This window comes from Chiroxiphia lanceolata, chromosome 4 (assembly GCF_009829145.1).
Source record: "Chiroxiphia lanceolata isolate bChiLan1 chromosome 4, bChiLan1.pri, whole genome shotgun sequence".
Taxonomy (NCBI): Eukaryota; Metazoa; Chordata; class Aves; order Passeriformes; family Pipridae; genus Chiroxiphia; species Chiroxiphia lanceolata.
In genome coordinates this window covers 57,706,841-57,731,212 of record NC_045640.1, presented here as the reverse complement: position 1 = coordinate 57,731,212, position 24,372 = coordinate 57,706,841, and the positions used below count along the sequence as shown (strand labels likewise).

Sequence of the window (24,372 nt, the reverse complement as noted above, 5' to 3'; positions counted from 1 at the left end):
AGGCTGGGATTGGCCACCTGGGCAGGAGATCCACGGGCAGAGCGGCCAATCGGGCGGTGCGGCATCCTTTCGGGAGGGGGCGGTGGGGCAGGTGGTGCCGGGGATGGGGGGGGTGGGTGGGTTGCCGGGGGCGCGGGGTGGCTGCGGGGCAGTGCGGGCGCGGCGCGGTGCCGGCCGGCTGCTAGGTGGAGCCCGCGTCCGCGCAACCCAGATCCGGGCCCTCGGCGCTCCCCCGCCCCTCGGCTCGCCGCCCGCCCGGCTCCGTGCGGCCGCCGCCGGGCAGGGCAGCAGCGCCGCGCCGCCCGCCGCCGCCTCCTCCTCCCCGGGCCCCCGTTCCCCGCTCCCGGCCCGGCCCTGCAGCAGGGGGACACGGGTGCTGCGGGTCCCGGAGCCCCCTCCCTCCCTGCCCGTGTGCGCTGTGCCGAGCCGTGCCCAGCCGTGCCGGGCCATGGGGCCCCCCCGCGCCCGCTGAGCACCGCGCGGGGCGCGCCCGCCCAGCCGCCCCCTCCGCGCCCGCGGAGCCGCCCCCTCCGCCCGCCCGCCCGCCCGCGCCGAGCCGGGGCTGGCGGTCTCCGCAGCGGGAGGAGGAGGAGGAAGGATCCGGGGTGTCGGCGGAGCGCGGGGGGCTGAGGACCACCCGCCTCCCTCCGCGCGGGCGCCTTTGTGTCCCCCAGCCCCGGCGGAGCGAGGGGCCGCGGGCAGGGGAGCGGATGCGAAGAGCGGCTGGTGCTGGAGGGGAGAGAGAGAAAGGGGGATGGTGGAAGATTTCTCTCCTTTTTTATTTTTTTTTTTTTGGTGGTCTCTTCGGCAGCGGCTGTTCTTCCCCAGCAGCAGCAGCAGCAGCAGAGGCGGCAGCAGCAGCAGCAGCAGCAGCACAGGCAATGACTCTGCCGCATCCGAATCGCCTGGCCGGTGGTGCCGGCTCCGGAGACATCACCTTGCTCTGAAGTTGCCCACCTGGAGGAGGTAAATCGGAGCGGAGCTTTCGTCCAGAGGGGTCGGCGACGGCGGGGAAGAGGAGGAAGCGATCGCCTCCCCCCATCCCCACACACCCTTGTCCTCCGGGAGGAAGCTTGTGTAGCAGAAGAACACGGCAGAAAAGGAGAGACTTCTACTTCTATTTTTTCCTTTTTTTTTTTTTTTCTTTTTTACATTTTTCCTTCCTTGAGGGACGTTCCGTGCTTCTCGTCCTCCCCTTTTCCTTCTGGCTGGGGGCTTTGGTACTGTGGCCAGGTCTGCTTCCTACTCCCACCCCTGGTTTTAATGGCTGGATTGTGGCAGCAGCTCTCTGCTGCAGGTTGTTGAGGATCTGATGGGGACTCGCATCTCAGGAGCCGGAGGTGAATAAAGGTAACTAACCACCCAGCGGATGGATGCTCACCAGCCCTTGCCTGGCCCTCAGTTGCACCCTTGCCCGGTTGCGTTGGGCTGAAGGGTGCCGGCCGCCCTGAGCGCTCGCTTGGATTGAATTATTCCATAATAACGGTAGTTTGCCTTCAGGGGGGCTGGATCCTTCAGGTAACGGGAGAGCATCTCTCTGGGTCTGCATGGTGCGGGGGGGGGGGGCGATAGTGGAGACGAGGGGTGTGCATCTTGTTGGGAAATGCCTTGTAGGCTCTAGCCTGGTTGGCCGTGGACGACTAGGGTGGCAAAGGCAATGAGGAGATGGAGGGGACCCGGTAGGTTTTGTTCCTACTCTCTCTTCTGTTTTTCTGTGAAAGGCACCGCGTTGGACCGGTGGGTTTGATGGTGTTACACTGAGAAATTCCTGAGTTGCATTATGTCCCTCCACCCCGTCCTCATGCCCAGCCTTTCGCGGATCCACGTTTCTATTTAATTGCTGAAGGGTGCCTCGAGAAGCAGTCGCTTTCCTGGATAACAGGGGGCATGGAGGGGGGGATGTTGCCGAACTGGGGGCGTGCGCTAGGGGAGTCGCCTGCTCGTTGGTATGGGGTGGTGGGGTCGAGGTCTGCATCCAGCCGGGGGCCCCGGGTTACAGGTAGGCGCGAACTTCGCCTTCCCGTGCAGCCGGAGAGCGGAACGTACGGCGTAGGTAGGGATGTGCAAGGCTTCCCACCTCCTGCCTGCGAGGTTGCGTTTGCCGGCTCTTAACAGTATAGGACTGCCGTTCGCCAGAGAGATTTTTGAGCAAGGGCCGATATGTATGGCTGGAGGAAGAAAATCGCGGTTTTAATGCCTTTTTTTTTTTTTTTTTACGCTTTGTTTATTTGCTCGCTTAATTATTTATTTGTGTTCTCCTTGCAATTATCTTTTGACTGCATAAGTTGGAAAATACGGTTATAAGGCTGATGGTTGCTCCCTGCCATCAGCCAGAAAGTAACCCGTTCCTGTTTTCCAGTCTACGGAGCTTACATCGAGCTGGTGCCCATTATTGCTAATGAAGATGTAGGTACAGTGCCCCAGAGATGTTCCCTGGGTATTTGGGGATTGCCTTCAAGGATGAGTTTCAGCAGCAGCCTTGTGTCCAGAGTTGTCCCCCCAGCAGCGTTGACCCCCCAGTACCTTTAGTTGGGTTTTTTACCCCCACCCTTTCCCTGTGGATAGGCAGATGTTTAGTTTTGCTTGAGGGATGGCGAGGTAAGAAAGGAGCCTCTCTTTCTCTCCCTTTCCTGATAGGCATGAGATTCTTCTCTGCGGTAGTTAAAACAACTCGTATTATGGCCAAAAGCAATGTATTGTCTGCTTGTCAACTGTAGCGATCATTATTGCTTTAGCCAAAACAACCCGTGTCTATTGTATTTACTTTCCTGTTTAGATCACTCATTAGGAGTTATTGCCATTTCCACTCTCACAGTTCTGGTTCCAGGCAGCCAGCTGCTTAGACGGAGGCTGAGATGCAAGAAAAAGGGTGAAAATGCCATCTGTTTCTTGATACAAGGCAGATAGGTAGTCTGCTGGTTGCAATTGCTTTCTGTGTTACAGCCCTGATTATTCCAGAGTGTAGGATCAAAATTTTCAAAGGTGACAAAAAAAAAATACCTTCCCTGGAGTTAAAAAGAAATAAATCCATTTTCATTGTGGAATGCTGTCTCTTAAGAGCACAGCCAATGCTGCCTGCTTGGTATTGAGTAGTAGCATGTGCTTTGTAGAGCTCATTTATCATCATTTCCAGGGGTTCTCAATGCGAACAGGCTTCTACTGTGTATTCATTAGGAAAAATTCTTTCATGGAGTTTTTTTATGGGGGTAAACCAGGTGTTGCAGGTTAAAATGGGCTGCTGTCAAAAAGTCAGCAGTCGTCACTTGAGAATACCGGATCAGGAAGGGAGAAAATCTGTGCACCCATACTGATGGTGAGAGATAAAGTTCAGGTTAGGGCTCCACCATAAAACTGTGGTTTTTTTCCCTAAAAAAGCTGTATTTTTTACTTAAAGGTAAAACAACTGCTCTGAGGGGACAGGAATCAGTCACCCTTGTTATGGTTGAGGCTGCTCCTGTTCCTGCTCCTTAAGATTACTTTTTCCTTATTTAGGCTTGGTTTACTATAAAGTGACTGTTGCCTTGTTACCTGTTAGCAAAAAATAAAGTCGATACAAATCTCTGGTATGTTCATTTCCAGAAGGACTGAAGTTTTTATAAAGCTAGTCTTGACCTGTGAGTTCTGTATAATTTGTATTATTAAATAAATATGTATTTTCCCTTTTCTTCCTGGGGTGGTTAGGAGAGGGTATGTTTAATTTAACATTTATTCCAGAGCAAGATAAATGGCAGTGTAGATTGATGACAGTGAAAACGCCGAGTCCTGCTTTATGGGGCAATGAGATTTTAATGGTATTTATTAAGTTTAAGGCTACAGTCCTCGCTCAGATGTTTTTTGTGACAACAGTGGGACCTAGGGGTTTGGTTTCTTGGTGCCCTCCGGAGATGAAGTAGTTTATGTCTCAGCCTAGGAAATCTAAATTCGTGCCTGAGCACCTGCCGAGTCCATCCCCTCCTTTGTTTGCTCGGCCGTGCATCCCACAGGTTGGGATGATGCCATGGGGACCACGGCTCTCCCGGTCAGGGTTGATGTGGCAGAGGTGCTCGGCTTGCCTGTCCAAGCATTAATTGCTTTTTGCTCCTGAAACACAAAATGAATTGCTCTGCCTGCTGTTGCAAAAAATGAAGCTGGTGCTCTTTGCTGGGTGGGAGGGAAATGCAAGCAGGTTTGTAGGTGAAGATGCAGGCACACGGATCCAGCTGGCTGCCTGATGAGCTGAGTGTCTGCGTGTTCCCCAGCGTCGCAGGGCTGTCACAAAAATAAATAAATAAATAAATAAATAAATAAATAAATATTTAGAGGCAGGTAAGCAAGGACTGAAAAGGAATATGCATGACCTTTAGCTTTAGACAACACTCAGTTGGAGGGCCTGATGGTGCTGTCAGGGTTTTCACATTCAGAGCATGAGTGTATGCATCATCAATACGAATAAATGAGATGCACACAGGAGAGTGAAGTCTTTGTAAATGGAGAAGTCCTAGGAACGGATGATTTATTATTACAGATTTTAATACTAATAGTGTTGGGACTGGTGTAGATTGACTAGGAAGCTATTTAGTGCGTGACACAGTATAAAGGATGGGTTAATGATTGATGAAAGTGATGGAATTCAGGGAGCAGGAATGGATGAGGGAAAAGCTAAAACATGCAGGATGGGCACGAGGATTTCTATGTTTTAAATAAGTTCACTTTTTTTTTTTCTGTTGTAATTATGTTATTTGGTGGTTGTGGAAACAATCCAACACTGTGATTGGAGTGATTTTGATAAAAATTCTTACTCCTTAGAGCATTCTTGCACATCACAAGAGGTTTGGAAGAACACCTCAAAAATTAATTTTTTTTGGAGCAGTGATCATCTGAAAGCTAGACATCACAATATTGATGTACTACTTGGGACAATACTGAGACATCAGGACAGCCCTGCAAAATAAAAATGCTTTTTCCTGCCTCTTTTGATGATGGACTGCTTATTGGGGTGGGATGCACTTGGTGAGCATTGATGTTTTGGAGCGATTGTTTATTGTAGTTCATTTGGACGCCCAGTTCTTCCCTTTTCTCATCCAGTAGATGCCCTCCTGCTGGGATGTGAATATGAAAAGTTCACCATGTTGCCAAATTTAGAGTGTACATACACACTTGAGTCCCTACTATGTCTGAAGCCAGTGCTTTCAGTTGTCTGTAGAATGGAGAGCTAGAAATTGTGTCATTTGCACCAGTTCACTGTGCTCTGGTGTATTTGTAGGAACATACCTGTCCCAGCAAGGCAGTCTGACATGCTGGCCTCTGACTACATCATCTCCTGGGGTCATGTCTGCCTTGCCAAATGTTTGTCACGATCCTCACCAGCACTGAATATCAGGCTCTTTAATCCCTACTTGAGATGCTTGTGAATATGTCCTTGTTTCTGTAGGTACTGAGATGCTCTAGCACTCCCTGATTTCATTCTGGTGCCTACTGGCATGGAAGTTCCCAGAGCAGGCTGATGAAATAGAAGGAGAACTTTGCTTTTAAGCAAAGCTTTTAATTCTTGGCTACTTTAATGGCAAGGAAACCACCTCCTACTCAAATCTGTGATGTGATTCTATCTAAGACGTTATCTCATTGCCTGTTTTTGGCCTCCAGGTTTGCAGTGTAATGCTCGTATTATGTTCCTCACTAGATAATCTCTACAGTGCAGTCTGAAATGCACGTGTCTCCTGGCTGTAAGCTAAGTGTTCATTTTTGAGACAACTTGTCTAAGGACACCTTGACACTACAGCTTTTTCTTCAGCACTCTTTTCTGAGAGCCTTCTGGTTTTACCTGTAAGGCAGATATTTTTATCAGTCATTGCACCAAGCATCTGTAGCTATAGCAAGGTAGCTACTCTTTTCAGGCAATGAAAACTTTGTTTTAATTGTGTTATGGACCACTGTTTTACTTACTAAGCAATGCTCAGTGTGGGATTTTTTTCAGCCTGTTTGAAACCTCTGTGTTTTTCTCTGGCTGAGACATGAGCACTACACTGTTTTTAAATGGCCTTTGTCTTTCTGTCTTTTTTTTTCCCTTTTTTTTTTTCTCCCTTTTTCAACTTTTCATCTCTACTTCTTCAGGCCCACTCTCATTCAAGGGAGGTACCACTGCATCTGTGATGGAGTTCCCAGTGTAGTCAGTGGAGCACTACTTTTGGCTTCCCTGTGAGGGGAAGATGCTCAAGAATCTCAGATATGTTATCTTCTCAAAAGAAGCTCCAGAAACTCAGATGTGGTATCTTTTCAGAAATATTCCCCGGCTTCATCATCAAGTTTCTGCTTATTGTGTTGTAATGTCTTTGCCAGAGGTGGCATTTCAGGCTGAACAAAGCAGTTGTTGAAGATGAAGAGTTGAAAGAAGTGTACACTTCTAAAATGTGTTCCCGAAAACAGTAAAAAATTAAAATCAAGACACTTTTGTTTGAGACTTGACAGCTTTCAGTTTGAAGGGTCATGAAATAGATACCATTCTGAAGGAAGCAAAGAAGAGTTTGGCAGCTGTCCTAGTTAAGCAATGTGAAGCTATACATTTCATTTAAATGCCTAAGAGCAATATACTTTTACAGATCATCCATTAGTGTATGGCCTCACACTGCCAGGATTTTTTAAAATTATTTTTTTAAAACACGTTTGTCAACATGTGAGTAATTACATAGGAATGATTTCAGTGGCTACAGACCTAATGATTCAGAGGTCTGTAGCACAACTCCAATTCATTGCAGTGGGTACCTGTCAGGGAACAGCTTTGAAGTATTATTCACAGTGTTTTGAGTAGGTCGTGTTATAGCTTTGGTACTATTAATTGTAAGAGCTTTACTGATTTGATTGCAGTTGCATTGATTTATATCAGGTAAAGTCATTGATTTTGAACTTCGGAATGGAGCTATGTATTTCTAGAACTTAAAACAAAATGTCATAAATACAAAGGACCAACATGAATGTTTTCTTACAGCGATGCAAAGTTAAAATGAAGTGAAAGAGGACTCCCTGGGCTTTTGTAGAAGTGGTGCTTAAAATTTAGCCATGAATTGCCCTACTGTAAAGTTCTGCACAAAGGTGCCAGCATTGCACAGCGCTGTTTTGAGAAGAGGTCTAGTCTAAACCTGGCACCTTTGGATAAGAGTCTTAGTAGTTTTATACCAACAGCAAGTAGGTAGCTTGTAAGAGTCATTGCCCACATATATGAGTTTTTACAGTAAGTCCCTTTCCCACTCCACAGGAACCAATAATCTATCCAATCACCTCAGAGGTGAGGACACTGCAACAATAGATGCTGTTTAAATTTCGTGGAACAGGAATATCCTGACTAATGCAGTCTTAGCACATCCGTTTATTATATGCAGACACGTAAATAGACACATAAATAACATGATTTGGGGAACAGACACTGTTCTGATTTTTTTGTCAAACTCAAGGAAGTGAATAAGAATTTTGGGTATAGGTGCAATCTGAGAATTGCACCTATACCCAAGACATATGTACCTGCAGCTGTTTGTATGTGTGTGTGCATACATAGGTTTTGTTTGTGAAATGGTGGTGCTGATGCATAGAGGGATTTTTTTTTTTATTTTGTTCCTGGAAAAACTTTCCCTATTTATTTTCTGATTGTTTTTTGGTAGGTGCAGTGATGGACAATAACTAAATACTTGTGCATGGGCTTGCAGTTTTAAATTTTTAACTGAGTTGCTTGGCTAGTAGTCCAATACCAAACTAAAACAACCACATTTTCAGATGTGCTGAGCAACCACATGTTTTATTAGAGTCAGTGCTGGTCCTTGCTTATTTGTTGTAGCAGCCTGTTCCCATTCTGAAGTTGCTGATCCCAAGCCTGCCTTAATGAGATTTTTTTCATTGCCCTCAGAGCGAAGAAGAGAAGTATCACTGTGTTGCAGAAGTGCTGTTTGCAGCTTTCTTGAGGATGTCAACATTTTCCTTCAAGCAAGGAGTTGGGGCATGTTAGCTATATATGCTACCTAACTTTGGGCAGATCTAGGTTAGATGGGGAATTTAGCTCAAAGGAGCCCAGCTCTGGGAGCAGCTGAGCTGTTGACTGTTTTTTTTAAGGAACCCGATGTGTTGTGTTGGAGGACACCAGGAAATAAGTGAATCCTGTTTGATCGGTGGGTCTCGATGTTTACAAGCCCTGCAGAGGCACTGCCCTGCCTTGCTATTAGCGCCGTGTTGCAAACCAAGCCGTGGCTTAAGCCCGTGAGAATAGGGGAGGGACCCAAGCCCGGTTTTTGATGTTCTGCATGGGTGGGTACCCTGAATACTCAAATGCATTCCAGTGACAGCTGACCCTGTAAGGAGATTTTCAATAGCTCTCTGTATTTTTTTCTCTTTCTTTTTTCCCCCTCCTTTTTCCCCTTTAAAAAAAAAATTGTTTTATTTAAATTTAATTTAATTTATTTTTACTTTTTCCTGATCCAAAGACTGCTGGGGAACAGAAAAAAAAAGCACCCATTGTAGCTGTCTCTTTGAATAGGCTTCACTGATGGAGACAGTTGAGGAGAATTTCAGGGATCATGTTAACCTCTTTTCTTTCACACTGCTGTTGCGTGTGTGTGTTACTGACTGAAACATTGTGATTTTGAAATGGTGCAAATTCCCACCACTCACTTCAAAGGGGGCAGGCTTTCGTTGTTTGGGTGTTTTTGTTTCAGCAAGATGTATGCTGCAGTTTTCTTACCCATATATCTGTCATGTAATGTGAATTCTTATTCGCTGGTTTTGTTTGTGTGTTCTTTTGCATTTTTGGTTTGGTTTTTTTTTTCCCCTCCTCCTTTTTTTTTCCACAGTAACAAAACACTTTGGGATTGAATCCTGAATGATATTTTTATGTTAAGGCTATCTGGAGGTGCACAAAACTGGTTTATAATCCTGTAGTACATGGCTTATCCAGAGTATCCAGAGAACAGCCATTCTTATTTCCAGCACACCACAGATTTCTGTATTGGACATTGTGCTTCAGCCCTTCTGACCTTGTTGGAGCTGTGTGTGTAATCTAAAATGTCATTCCTTTGGATTTTGGATATTGCAATCACAGGCTTTAATAGTTTGAAAGTTTGATGTATATATTGCACTTCCTTCTGAGGGAAATTATGATGTAACTACTGCACTTGCAATTCCCACAGCACAGACTTCTGCAAGAAAATGTCATTTTGGATTATCTTTAATGGATGCAGGTGTGTGGAATGGCTGTGTGTCTTTTTCCCCCCCTCTTTTTAAATTTTTTTTTTTAAAGGACAGTAATGTTATAATCACTGCTTTATTTAGTACGACTCCAAAATGATACATATCATGTGTAAAATTCATCCTGATAGGTATTTGAAATATAGCAATTGCACTGCATAGAGTGATAACTTGTGACTTTTTGACAAGGGATCCACAATTACAATTGTAATACACTTTATAGATCTCCTTAAGTAGGTCACCAGTTTGCAATGAGTCTTTCTAAAGCCTGTGCGAGGCATTTCGATTGCAGGAGTGGGGAGCCCTTTTCTCTACAACATCTCCAATTTCCCAAAGAGAGGCTAAAATTACAGAATTGTAGAAGTTGGAAGGGACCAGAGTGGGTCATATGGTCAAGCAGCGTCATCCTAGAGCACATTGCACAGGATTGCATCTAGACAATTCTTGAATATCTCCCATGAGGGAGAGTCCACAATCTCTCTGGGCAATTTGTTCCAATGCTCAGTCACCTGCACAGTAAAGAAATTCTTCCTCACGTTCAGATGGAACTTCCCGTGCACCAGTTTCTGCCCGTTGCCTCTTGTCCTTTTACTTGGCACTACTAAGAAGAGCCTGGCTCCATCCTCTTGACACCCTCCCTTCAGGTAATCATATACATTGATGAGGTGCCCTCTCAGTTGTCTCTTCAAGGCTGAACTCTCTTAGCCTGTTGTATCTCAGTAAGAGAAATAGAATCATGGAATCATGGAATAATTTCGGTTGGAAGGGACTTTAAAGATAATCTAGTTCCAACCCCTCTACCATGGGCAGGGACACCTCCCACCAGACCAGGTTGCTCAATTTCCCACGCAAGCTGGCCTTGAACACTCACTGCTTGGGCATCCACACCTTCTCTGGGCAACCTGTTACAGTGCCTCACTACCCTCACAGTAAAGAATTTTTTCTGTAAATGCTCCAGTCCCTTAATCATCTTTGTAACCCTCTGCTGGACCCGTTCCAGGAGCTCCATGTCTCCCTTGTCCTGAGGACCCCAGAACTGGACACAGCACTGCAAGTGAGACCTCACCAGGGCTGAGTAGAGGGGCAGGATCACCTCACTCAGCCTGCTGGCAGTGCTCTTCCTAGTACACCCCAGGATACCATTGGCCTTCTTACCTACCAGGGCACACAGCTGGCTCATGGACAGCTTGTTGTCCGCCAGGACCCCCAGGTCCTTCTCCATAGAGCTTCTTTCCAGCAGGTCAGTCCCCAGCCTGTACAGGTGTGTGGGGTTATTCCTCCCCAGGTGCAGGACCCTGCATTTGCCTTTATTGAATTTCAGACAGTTCTTCTCTGCCCATCTCTTCAACCTGCCGAGGTCCTTCTGAAGGGCTGCACAGCCCTCCGGGGTATCAGCCACTCCTCCCAGCTTTGTGTCACCCGTGAACTTGCTGAGGAGACATCTACCCCTTCATCCAAGTCATTGATGGTAAGTTAAATGATGCTGAGCTCAGTACTGAACCTTGGGGGACACCACTAGTGACAGGCCGCCACCTGGACCCTGGGCCACTGATTCCAACCCTCTGGGATGTGCTGGTCGGACAGTTCTCAATCCATCTCACTGTCCACTTGTTCAGCGCACACTTCCTGAGCTTTCCTATGAGGATGTTGTGAGAGAGAATGTCCAAAGCCTTGCTGAAGTCAAGGTAGACAACATTTCACTGCGACAAAGGAATTATACCTGTGCAAGTATGTTTGTTTTGATGAGAAATACAGGCTCATATCACAAAGTGCATGTGGATATTCCCACCTGAGCAGCTCTGTTTGCAGGGGGGCTGAGATCTTGGGTAAAACTTGAGATGTTTGAAAGATGTAGAAAGATGTTTGCCAGTAGACTCAAGTGGTTGTTTATGCCAGCCTAAACTGCTTTGCGATTTCCCCATTCGAGGGGAGAATCTGGACCTCCACTGTGTCTGCGGGGATGTTTGTGGATGGAAGAGTGGGATATGATGGGGAATATCTCTGAGAGCTGCCTTGCTGTTTGTCTTCTTCAGATTTGGGAGCAGCAGATGGGGGGTTGTCTTCTCCGATGCCTTTATGCTTGATCGCTCCCTCATCCCATGCAAGTGAAGGGCAGAGCAGCATAACCCATTGGCCAAGCTGTGAGGGTGAGGATGCCAGCTTTTGTTTGACCCTTTTCAAGCTGCAGGCTTGAGCACAGCGAGGGTCCAGGGTTCTCCCAAGTTCATGTAATTCGGGAGCAAAGCCTATTTCAGCAGTCGTCATTGTGGTAAAGCTGATTACTTAAATGAGTAAATAAATAAATATTAATAGCCAGAGTAACAGGCAAGTTAGTGAGGAATACCATGAAAGTCTAGTCTGTAATAATATAGATGTATTTTGCTGTAGTAGTAATGTAATGCTATTTCTTTGAGCTGGTTCCTCTTACTACTACAATAAAATAAATGGCAAAATGTATTTTGACCTAAGGGTGCCAAGTCCACTTCTAATTTCTAACTCACATAGGTCTCTGCTGGGTTGCAGTAGGAGCTGTAATCAAACACCAAGCAGATAATCACATTTTGGGTTTTTTTTTCCTGTAAATTGCTTTTCCTTTTATACCATAGACATTTGTGGGAGTTGACCACAAAGATGTGGTTTTTGTTGTCTTTCATTTACGTTTTCTATTGAATTAGCAGTGTTGTGCAGTTTTGTGTGTCACACTTGGGTGGGATGCTGCAATGATTTAATTTAAAATGAAAGAGAGATGTCTTCATTTTAGAGAAAACCATGGCTAAGTAGTGAGTGTAAGCAGGTCTAACCATTACCAGAAACCCTAATTAGAAGAAATCCCATGTACGGTTGACCTTGACTATTGAGACAACCCTCAAAGAAGAAAGAGCACTAAAAATTAGTATGCTGCCAACGCTGCACTTTTATTATTTGGTGTTATTAAGCAAACTCGGTGTGTATTTCTTTTTTGAAGCGTTTGATTAAATGTGTGATCTTATCTTAGTGAAATGGCCTGCTGGGCTGCAGACAGTGGTGTTCAGAAATGAAATTTGTTTAGAGCCTCTGAACAGACATTTATTCAATGAGACCTTTCTTGAATAATAGATGTGACAGTGAGACAGCTGTGCAACGTGTTTTGGGGTTTGGGCTTTTTTTTTTTTTGGTGTAGGGAGTTACGATGGGTTTGGGGGGAGAAGATAACACAAGCACACAGGTGTGAGAATAGGATGTATATGTAGGGAAATTATCATATGTTGCAGAATCAGGCCCCAGTTCTGCCAAGAATTATTTTTGGATCAAGCTTTACATGCTTCAGGACCTCCCTGCTGGCATATGGTTTGGCATATCAAGTGATGCACATATATATATATCTAGCTCTGTATCAGTAGTCTTATGCTTTTACTAGAGCTTTTAAGATGCTTAGATTGTGCAGGTATAAAAAAACCCACCCAAACCCACAAACAAATATCCACAAACAACAAACCACATGGTAGTTGATTCTTGGGATCAGTACTGATGCCCTTAAGCAGTCCTATGGTTTATAATAGTTCGATCAAAACAGTGAGACTAAGGGAAAGAGGCTAATCCATGAATAAGGAAGGCAGGCTTCACCAGAGGTAATAAACCTCTTGTATTGTGTCCAACAATGAGAAAATGTGAAATGTAGGTAAATATTCTCATCTGCCTTGTTTTTATCCTTGGTGTACTGGTTTTGCTTGGGGTAGAGTTAATTTTCTTCATAGTAGCTGGTATGGTGCTGTGTTTGGGATTTGTGCTGGAACCAGGGTCAATAATTCAGGGATATTTGAGTCACTGTTGAGCAGGGCTTGCTCAGTGTCAAGGCATTTTCTGCCTCTCACCCACCCCTCCAGTGAGGAGGCTGGGGGTGCACAAATAGTTAGGAGGGGACACAGCCAGGACAGCTGACCCCTACTGACCCAAGGGATATTCCAGACCATATGGCATCATGCTCAGCATGCTCTATAGCCGGGGGAAGACGAGGGAAGTGGGGGATGTTCGGAGTGATGGCTTTTTGTCTTCCCAAGAAACCATTATGTGTGATGGAGCCCTTCTTTCCTGGGTATGGCTGAACTCCTGCCTGCCCATGGGAAGTGGTGAATGAATTCCTTGTTTTGCTTTGCTTGCCTGCACAGCTTTTGCTTTACCTATCAAACTGTCTTTATCTCAACCCATGAGTTTTCTCACTTTCTCTCTTCTGATTGATTCTCTCCTCTGTCCTGTTGGGGGGAGCAAGCAAGTGGGGCTTGGTTGCCAGCTGGGGTTAAACCATGATGATTGAAAGCGCAGTGCTTTCTTATTAGGCTCAGCTGTCATGGGACCCTTCATCAGGGAAAAAGTATCCTAAATGGGACTTCCAGTTTTGAAACATTGTCGCACATGCACTGGTATATATCTGTTTTCCAGCAAAACAGTCAACTTCATTATAGTTTTCCATGCAGTGCAGGGGTAAAATTTCATGGAGCGTATGAACTGCATAGGATTTCAGCTGTTGACACACAATTACACACCTTGCTTTTCCCAATATGAAACTGAGAAGGAAGCTGAGTACCTGGAAATTTTAAATTTTCTTTTTCAGTAGTGGACTGTGGTGATCTTTTAGGGCGAGATGTGTGAGTTTTCTGAGTGGTTTAGTCCTCCCCTGTAAAAGGGCCTTTTTTGTCAAGAAAGTTCACTTTTGAAGGAAAGGAGTCCCAGAGTGCTTCTCCTGTAAAACTGTGTTTTGATCAATCCCCATCTGCCCCGCTGCTTCCCTGCATTGTACAGCAGCTGTCCTTACATCAGGTTAGATGGTGATTAAGTGATTTCTCCTTCTAGAGGTAAAACCAAAACCTCTCCTTACAGGAGTTGGGAGACATTGTGAGCTCCATGCCTTAATGATATCCTGAGGTGCCAACTAAGTAGTCCTCCAGTGTTTGATGCTCCAGCTGCTCACCTTCCCTGCTCTTTGGTTAAAATGTGATTGTTTTTCTTAAAAGGTGGACAGCTCTCAGGACCTTTTGATAACTTTTAAGTATGGGTATATTTTTCTACCCTAGCGCACAGCTAATCCCACCAGATGCCGAATACACATCTGTGAGGCTGGGTATGAAGTACAGGAATTCATGTGTCTGTGAGGCCTGCATATTTTGCCATGATGCTTGATTGAGTTTCAGGGATAATTTCTGCTTGCAAGGTGATTTGCGTATGTGGTATACTGAGGAATACTTTCCATCATTACTATCATTTAAGGGACTCTTCCATAGATCTGCAGCTGGATATGAGTTGTTTTTGTAGAAGAGACAGCAAGCCCAGAGCCATGGATCAAAGACTGCAAACACAGTCCTCTTGAGCATCCTAGATGGTGTCCCCAGGGCTGGTTCATGTTGAGGACAGTGAAACTGCCTGCCATGAAATTATTCCCTTGGGATGGTGGTGGGCAGAGAGGAAGGGTGAGGGTGTGGAGAGCTGGGTTTGCTGGTTGCACAGGATGACAGATGTTCTTGGCTCTGACATGAGCTCTGTGAGGTGCTCAGACAGGCCTTGTCTCATCTGTTTACCTACATGGAAGCTAGGTTATAATCCAGCCTTAAAAAACCCAAACATTTAAAAATGGTTCTCTGTGGAGATGAAATTTGCGTATGAAAGCACAGCCTGCTAGAGGAAGTAATGATCCCATTATGATCTGCTTAAACTAGAAGTCAGTCAGGAAAAGGAAGATGGAAAATTCACTGGACTAAAGTCTACTTGGCATTTGCTCTTCTGCAGAAGTAACTTGCTCTGAGTAACTCCACAGTTACTTGTTATAATAATTTTGTACCTTTTTTTTTTATGTAAATGCTGCCAAGCTATAGCATTTCACCTAATTTTGAACATTCAATGAGCCTCAAAAATGAGAATAAAAATCCATCATGGAAAAATTTCTAGGGTGGCTGTTTAAAAAAGGAGGTAGCATTTTTTACTAGCATTCTGTTGCTCCTAAAGCTAACCTAATTTTTTTAAATTAAAAAAATTACTTGCCACACGTGCTGGGTGTGCTGGTTCAGTTGGTGCACACTGTGAAAGCACCACTGATGTTTCCCATCCTGTGAGATGTGGTGGCCCTTGGCAAAGGTGCATGGGAGCAGTGCTGCTCCTGTACCAGGAGGTATTTTATGATCCTGTTTCCTTATCTGGAATTCATCTGTGCAGAATTGGAGGCCTTTGTACACTTGCGTGGACTTAGAGGCTGCATTTCTTGCTGAAGGTCCCAGATGTGCCAGCATTCTAAGTAACAAAAACTAATGCTATGGAAAATGCCACAAGGAAGAGAAAGTTCCTCCTTACAGCATCGCCCTAGGACTCAAGGGAGCCTGCCTGGCCAGGCATTACACAAAACCTAGGGAAGGGGATATTGCCCATGCTGGAGGCAGCACAAGGTATTGCAGTGCATTCTAATTATTCCGGTTGGCAACATTGCTTGCTTTCTACTCCGCTTGAATTTTTTTGCTTAATTTTGCCTAACACACCTGCTTTGTGTTAGACAGTAAGGGACTAATGACAGCCAATGAGTTAAACCTGTGTATGTGTATGCAGTAATAAGGTTCAAAGGTCATTGTGTAATTATGTTAACTTTACAGCCTCCTTGCTAATTTTCTGTTGATTGAGAGAGAAAGGAGGACCCTTTTGTGCCCTGACAAGCGTCTTCCCTTCCAGCAGAGCAGGGGCTGATTCCTGGCTACTCCAGCCTTTTCCCAGCTGGATGTCTACTCTGTTTTCTTTGCAGTTTCTTCACTTCCATTTCCAGACTCATTACGTCAGACATCCAGGGTATGTAAAGGTGATCAATGTGTATCTACTGATGCTGTTTTAACACGGAGCAATTATTTAAATTAATCAAGAGGACATCGTTCATCAACAGGGTGGGACAAACTAACAGCAGGAGCAATGCTTTGTTTAATGCAGATCTGTGGTCTTGGTATTGAGATTTCAGCAGCTGGCAAGGCACTTCATCATCTGGGAAGACCTGCTGGGAGGCACATATAAATCACGTGAAATCTTGATGTTTCCTTGCAATGTTTACACTGTGGTGTTCAGCTCTAGGTGCTGGTGTTACATCTTGGCAAAAACGATACTGGCATGTGCTGATGGAGGAGAATGAGCAGATAGCCTTGTGGTTGCCTCCATTTTCTGGATGCAGTGCGAGATTATAAGGGACTTTCTATTTTCTCCTTCCCTTTTGAGTTTTCTCACCACTGTACTGATCGGTTCTCATCTTATTTACTCTTTAGGGTATCAGACCAGTTAAAAATGTATTTCCTACTTTTTCATATTAATATGATTTTGTTGTCCTTGTCTCTATACCACTCGTCAGGTAAGTGTATAGTAAAGAGTCTGTTTCCATTTTTAAGCTGAGAAGAAGCTGTCTTTCCCTAATTAATTTGGCTTTGACCGATCCTCTGAAATCTTCGAAGTAAAATGGAAATGTCCCTTAGTTTACTTGCTTGGATGAAGGCCAGCAGAGGTTTTCTTGTGTGGGCTTGCTTTGTTTGTTTTCCTCAAAAGCTGTGTGTTGATTCAGGCCAGTTGCTGCTGATACACTCTTTGGATATAGTGTTTGTAGCTAATTAAAAATAGCCTCTAATTGAGAGCTGAATGTTGTGGAGTTGAATTTTCCTGCACATTAGTCATATAAGAGGTTGCCTAGAAAAGTAAAGGGTGAATCTGCTTGAAGAGGCTTGCAAATATCTGTTTCGTTCAATTTGGAGACACATTTGAGAAGTGATTTAGTGGTGACTCATAATATTCCTAAAATATGTGGGAAATTGAAGTTTCTTTAGAAAAGGCAATTTCTTATCACTTTATTTTACCTATACCTAATAACTTACAGGTTATTATGTATCTCTTATGTATTATATATGTTATAATGTTATGATTAACAGGACCATTGCCTGCAGATAGAAGCAGCAGAAGTATTGAGTTCAGTTGTACATGTGGCACAGTGAAATCCCCTTGTGCCCCATGATTCATCTGTAGAACTTCCTTCAGTCCCAGTGCTGACCTTTATAGTTTCGTGTCTTTTCTCTTTAGATAGTTCTGAGTATATCACTGATTGAAAATGATGTTTGAACATTCCAGTGGAAAGTTGCATGTGTACAGTGACTTCACCAAAATCACTATGTGCCAAAGCCTGTGAATTTTGGAGATTGAAATTGGTGTTCCAGAAATAATACCTGTTATACCTTGGATATGAAAGAAACAAAGATACAAAACTTTTTTAAAAAATTTATTACTTTATGCAGAAATAGTGATTGATGCTTGGATCCTTCTTGTGTATATTTTTATCCTGACAAATGCTTAGCTTTTCCTTACAACTAACCTTGGCTCCAAATTGCTTGAGCTTCTGCTGGCTACTTTTTGATGAGTATGGCGTTCTTGTGACTTTACCTTTTTCTCTTCTTCCTGAAATAACTAAACAAAATTATTCAAGCCAGTTGAGTATCTAGAAAAGCATCCCAGTTAGCAGCCTGCATGCTTTCCTGGTATCTGCTCAGTCACTGAGTTGGGTTGAAGTGCACAGAGAGAGATGCTGCTGCATCTGGGGGGCATCCACCGGGATGTGTTGGATGGTCTGTTGGCTGGTCTCTGCTGTAGGCTGCTGGTGAATAAGCCTGGTGCAGTTAACAGGCTCATTAGCAAGCTTTTATTGCAATGCTGAAGTGTGGTGCACAGGAAACAGGCATTGTTCTGGCCTGTTTGTTTAGCTAATTGGTATTTTTATAATTTTATTCTTTTATTCTGCACCTCGCTTTTGCTGTGGAATTAGTGTGTGTGGCTTTTGTGGTCTTTTGTTTTGATTTTGTGGGGGTTTTTTTTGGGTGGGTTTTTCTGCTTGGTTTTGTTGGGTTTTATTTTCTTTTTGGTTTGCTTTTTAAAGAAGGATGAGGTAGGTTCTGTTTATCTGGTTGAACAGAGATGTCTGTGTGCAAGCTAATAATTTGAACTGGCCTTCTGTCTAATGGAAAGAGGCAGGTACTTTTGAGGCATGATTCCTTTCCTTCTCATGTTAGACCTTTAAAATATATCAGATGAATTGCACCCTAAAAAGCATATTTCTCTTCACTGACTGTAGAGGAAGCCTAAGGTGCCAAACTCAGATAGAGACATTTACATTGCAGATACCTTAAGGTGGAGGAGCTGAATCCCACCCCAGGAAATTACTCTCCTTGGCTTGTAATGCATTTCCAATTTAAATGTGAATCTGCATGATAAGCTGGTACATGGCACAGCAAAGCTGATCTATCAGGAAGTGCATGGGGAAGAATGGAAATGTCCTCTGATCTTCACAGAGCTTGTGCCCTGGAGGAGCTCTCACTTCAGTTGGTGCGAGATGTACCTTAAATATCATAAAAAGAAATGCAAGCATGGTGGCGTATGAGTGATCCCTTCTGTTAGATTTCATGTAGTCCTGTATTCTGGATGGGACTCCCATCATGGACTTTTGTACCTCCGTGACATTTTTTCCTCAAGAACATGGAGTGATCTGCAAACCTGAGCAATTTCACTTCTGCTCTCCCTTTTTCTTTCAAGGACTGAAACATTAAAGTTGCAAAGATGCTGAAAAGGCAGATGCTGGGAGATGTGTCTACCTTGACTCATGTGAGGAGGCACTCCTTGAGTAGGTGCACTGGGATGCTGGGCCAGTTAGGGGAAGATTGCAGCCCTAAGCTCCTGCTTCCAGACAAATTATTGGTTTATCAAACAAAGCTATGTCCTATCAGTATGGTATGCACAGGTCCTACTAGTCTCTTCAAAACTCCAAAAAAAAAAGTTTGGGTTTTTTTTTCTACCTCCTTTCTTGAGTCCCTGAGAACAGCACTTTGGACAGATGTTCCAGTGCAAGTTTTGACTGCTTACCTTCCATCCCCAAATCAACCCTCTTCATTTTGCCATCTGTTTCTGTGGCTGCATGGGGAACCAAGCTGGGAAATGAAGCTCTAATTTTAAAGTCTGTGTTCGGTTTTTAGCTCTTGCTAGGCTGTTTTCACCTGGGATCAGTTTCCTGTGTGGTTTACAGCTGACTTTTGTGTAGTTGCATGGTAGTAGCACAAGCTGCGGGACAGAACAGAGCTGCTCAAAATGTGTATGAGGTTTCCTCTGGGGTGTTGGAGGCTCTCCCAACCTTTCTGTTTCCAACCATAGATGCTCTGAAGGTCAGTCCCCAATGTGTTGACTAAGTCTTGCTCTAGGGGATACTGAACATTGCATATATATATTACACGAGTATGTGTGAGTAGGAATGTGAGCATATATACACGTACATATGTACTTAATGCCTTCTTTGCTCTAGTCTTCGATATCGAGGCCAGATGTCCTCAGGGTACTCAACTCCCTGAGCTGGAAGTTGATAATGGGGAGATGAGTGAAGCCCCATACTCCAGGAAGAGATGGTTAGTGACCTGCTGTGCCAATTAGACATGTACATGTCTATGGGCCCTGGTGAGATCCACCCCCGAGTATTAAGAGAGCTGGCAAAAGAACTTTCCAAACCACTTCCAGTGATCTACCAGCAGTCCTGGTTAACTGGAAAAGTTCCAGCTGACTGGAAATTAGTAAATGTAGTGCCTATCTACAGGAAGGATCAGAATGATGATGCAGGGAAGTACAGGCCTGACAGCCATATCTCTGTTTGGGGCAAGTTATAGAAGAGAGCATCCTGAGTACCATTACAAGACAACCAGGGGATCAAGCCCGGACAACATGGATTTGTGAAATGTGGGTCCTGCTTGACCAACCTCATCTTGTTCTGTGACAAGGTGACCTGCTTGGTGGATGAGGGGAGGGCTGTAGATGTGCTCTGTCTGGACTTCAGTAGTGTTTGACACTGTCTCCCACAGCATCCTCCTAGAAAAAATGGCTGCTTGTGGCTTGGATGAGTGGACTCTTCACTCTCTACAACTACCTGAAAAGAGGTTGTAGTGAGGTGGGGGCCATTCTCTTCTACTATGCCTGCAGTGAGAGGACCAGAGGGTATGGCCTTAAGCTGAGACAGAGGAGATTCAGATTGAATATTGGAAACAAATTTTTCACTGGAGTGGTGATAAGGGATAGGTTGCCCAGGGAAGCGATGGATTCACCATCCCTGGAGGTGTTTAAGAGATGTCTGGATCTGGTGCTGAGTGACACGGTTTAGTGCTTTAGGGGTTACAGTGGCAGTGCTGGGTGGATGGTTGGACTTGATGATCTTAATGGTCTCTTTCAACCTCTGTATGGTACCTTGCTAAGCAAAGCGCGTTCTGTTCTCTTTCTTCAAGCTGTTTCTAATATATTCCAGTAAAAACTAAGAATCAAACCTCAGCATTGTTCAAATTCATTTTACAATTTGTACAGGGATTTGGAGAAAGAAAGACACGAGAGCGAACTGCATCTTACTTCTTGGAAGTAGAGCTATATATGCATAGCACATACCCGAATCCATCAATATTGCAGATACATAGCACTAAATTCACTCACCCTTTTCCTGATTATTTGGTACTGGTTTCTTCTCCACACTGTTGATTTTAATTTTTTTAAGCAAGTGACTGAATCTTTGAACAGCCATGACTTTTGAATTGGTTGGTGATAGGGATTTTCAGTAGCAGTTCCACACTGGTGGTTGAGGTGTTTTTTTTTTAGTTTTTTTTTTTTAACAGCTGGTGTAATATCTGTGATGCCATTGGATGATTTTGCCCTCATTAGAGGACTAAAGGAAGATTTCTTTGTTCTTTAGTGTTGATGTAAAATGGCATATGTTCTTTTCTCTAAATAAGAGTAGAGATGATCAAAGTATTTAAATACAGAATAACAGCTAATGATTAAGGAACATTTAAACAAATAAATTTTAAATAAACAATGAAAACAAAGCAGATGTTGCTCAGATGTCTACTTCAGTATGACTTAAAAATTATTTGTACTTTATGGTAATAATTATCAGACCTAATAATTGGAGGAGGGAAGCGTGTTAGACCCAATGAAGGATTTTGTAAGACTTGTTACCTCAAAGAAAGGGATAATATTACTTGAAAGTTTTAGCCACCTTTGCTGGAGATGAATAATTCTGATTCAGGGGTTTGAGAATGTTCTATTGAGGGTTACTTGTTAGCCCTTGATCTTGATCCCTTTATTTCAAGTCATTGATTATGAAGCATATTCATGCCTTCTGTAGTCTTCTGAAACTATGCAGGTGTTTCATTATGGTTCTTTTACGATGTGTTTGTGTCTGTTTATAGCACAGTGCTCTTGATTTGCTCCAGTTGCTGGGGATTTGTGAGTGCATCAAACATTTTTACTTACTTTCAGGTCAGCATTATTCCTGAACTACAGTGGCCAAGAAAAGTGCTTTTGCACAGATCTCTTCCTGAAAATTTCTTGAGGTCACGAAGACATATGCGTTCATTCTGAATAAAATTAATTTGCATTAAAAAAATCTTTGAGCTGTTTGAAGGCTATAACTCTGTAAAGCTTTTAAGAGCGAGTTCAAAATCTGTCTCTATGCCTCTCACAGGCAGCACTTGCTGACAGTGTCAGAGTTCAAGGGATTTAAACATGATATTTAATGGTGTCTTAGTTGAATCTTATTTTCAGTGATTTTCCTGATATTTGCAAATTTGTAATCTGAACAAATTTCATTTTACTGGAGAAAACTAGGTTTGTGATTGAAGCTTGTCATACGCTAGGGACTCTGGTCAGTACAACTTAGCATCTGCCTCTGTAAGAAAGAACCAATTGAGCCTGATTAGCATTGAGATGCTGCATTACCACCAACCTTTCCTACTGAAGGACACACTTGAATAGACAAGTCCAAGCTCAGGCTCCTTTCTGAATATCATTCTGTATTTCTGCAAATCTGCCAGTCCCTTCTTGTGAAAACCTTAAATATTATTTTAATGTAGGCTTATGTTCCCTCTGGTTTTACAGCAGCTGTTAATATAAACTGTTCATGGAGCTGCTCAGAGTTCTGTAGTGTTGTAGTGTTAGGTGGGGGGTTTTATTATTGTTTCTTTAAAGAGTGGGTTTTGTTTGTTTATTTTTGTTTTAAAGCATTTTGAAGCTCTGTTAGTATAAATGGATCATAGAGATTGGTTGGTATACGTATATGAAAGGAAAGCTTCCTAACAGAGCAGTGAAAAGTTAGAGGATGCATTTCAACAATTGCATCTTAGCAAGACATCAGTTTGATTTATAGATCGATCTATAGATCAGTATTTTAATGCCTTTTCCTACAGGGCTTTTATTTAAAGCTGAAATTCTGAGAATGTGCAGTCTCTAATATTCATACTACTGGAATACCTTGAGTGTTTTTAATATTTGCCCTTTATAGCCAAAACTACTATTCTTGTGAATAGTCTTTAACACTGTTCAGGAATGCTTGCTCTTTTCTTGCAGTAATTTGTTTTTCATATTTTCACTCATTTTTTTAGAATCAAAATCTTAAAAGGGGTATGATAATTACCAGTTATTAACCTTCTTTTGCCATTAGTTCTGTTGAAAGCTGGCATGAAAAGTGCTGTGAGTGTTAAGAAATGTTTTAATTAGGTCATTAGATCCTATGTGATTTAGCAATAGCCCAGAGAAAAATGATGACAGGAAGAGGTGTAAATGGGCAGAGTCTTAATTCAACAAAGTGTTTATACAGATGCTGTAATAAGGCTTAAATCCTCCCTTTCAGTTAAGCATGGGCTTTCCTGGGTCTGAGCCTAAAACAGATTTTCACCTCAAATTGGGAGGGCTCAACATCTTGGCAGAAGTCACTAGTGCAGCACAGCTGGTGCAGTTGGTGAGTTTTGGCTCCATGGGTGCCATTTCTGCATTAGCTGGAAGTGGTGCTGCACATTGGATACATCTACCTTGGGACTTCACCTTTGCTGTGATTTCTTCATTGGGAGTGCTGTTAATCTGTTAGGAAAAAAGAAAAAGAAAAAAAAGGAAAAAAAAAGAAGTAGGTATTAAATTAGTAAATTCTACCTCAGACTAGAAAACAGCATCTTATTTCTCATTTACTGCCTTGAGCTTCAATAGATGCTTTCACTGTGACAGTGTGGGTATTTTTATCAATATAATTCTCTGTGCTGGGGGCAAAAAAAGTTTCCTAAATGGCTCATTGACTGCTTGGATTTACATGTCTTCCCAGTGAATGGCTTATATAGCAGGAAATAGTGTTAGATTTCAGAGTCAAAAAAAATTGGCATTTGATTGGGGGAATGTTTTTTTAGCCTGCTTTGCTGAAAAGGGGAAAAACGTCAACATAATAATTTTCAAGAGATGTTTAGTAGCCACAAAATGTCATATCCTCTGCAATTGGATTCTAACACTTTTCTTAGAGCGCAATCAATAAAATTTTTTATCACCTATTCCCTTCCCACCTTTAAGAAGTGATTTGCCAGGAGAGAAAGCTTATTTAATGGTTGTACAGGTCAGTGTGCCCTGTGCCATGCTCTGGTAACTTTTGAACCTCCTGCTGAATTTGATTACCAGAGGAGGAGAGGTCTCAAATCATTTTCTTTGCATTCTGTGAAAGCTGGTGCCCAGTTTTTCATGACCTCTGGTTGTTTTGTTTGTTTGTTTGTTTTTTAACAATTGGAGACTAGTGAGACCTGATCCTCAAATGATGTATTGAGATGATGCTTATAACAGGTTCAATGGGGCTACAGTCTATTTATGCCATCTGAAGCCTGCCTTTAACTGATGGGATTTTGTACCTTTTTAGGTGAACATAAATTATATGAACACTTTACAGTCCAAAGCAATAAAAAATCTGAATTGTCACCATTTCTTTCTAATTGTATCACAAGGCAGATTCCCAAGTAAAGTATGCACATAAACTTTTAGCCCTCTGAAATATGCATATATAATTTAATTTGCATACATTAAATTCTTAGTTTCATTAATGATTTAAGATTCTTTTGCAGTCGGAAGTCTCTGTCACATCTTTTTCTTGATTGAATTGCCTATTCTATTCAAATAAGACTTGGCAATATTGCTTGGGTGTTATAGAATGATACTGGTAACTTTGTTAGGCCTTTTATCAACATGATTAATTTATAACTGGTTGCGGTGTATAATTAGCCAGAGATATATTACAGTGTAAGACTTTACCGGAGTGGAAATTTTGAAGTGTAGATAAGGTGGCAATTGCAGAGGATGTAGCTGAGAAGGTGAAAAGAA

General features: G+C 43.2%; 1 protein-coding gene across 26 annotated transcripts in view; it reads left to right on the top strand.

The window, feature by feature from the left end:
- The first annotated feature begins 366 nt into the window (after positions 1–366).
- ADGRL3 (adhesion G protein-coupled receptor L3) overlaps positions 367–24,372 on the top strand; it is a 513,383-nt gene continuing 489,377 nt past the window's right edge. For 24 of the 26 annotated variants that reach the window (XM_032685704.1, XM_032685699.1, XM_032685696.1 and 21 more), the window contains exon 1: positions 367–1,350. The gene's annotated coding sequence lies outside the window, so the exon portion shown is untranslated. Of the gene's footprint in view, positions 1,519–24,372 lie in introns of all 26 variants that reach the window. The other 2 variants (XM_032685687.1, XM_032685681.1) reach the window with 1 other exon arrangement.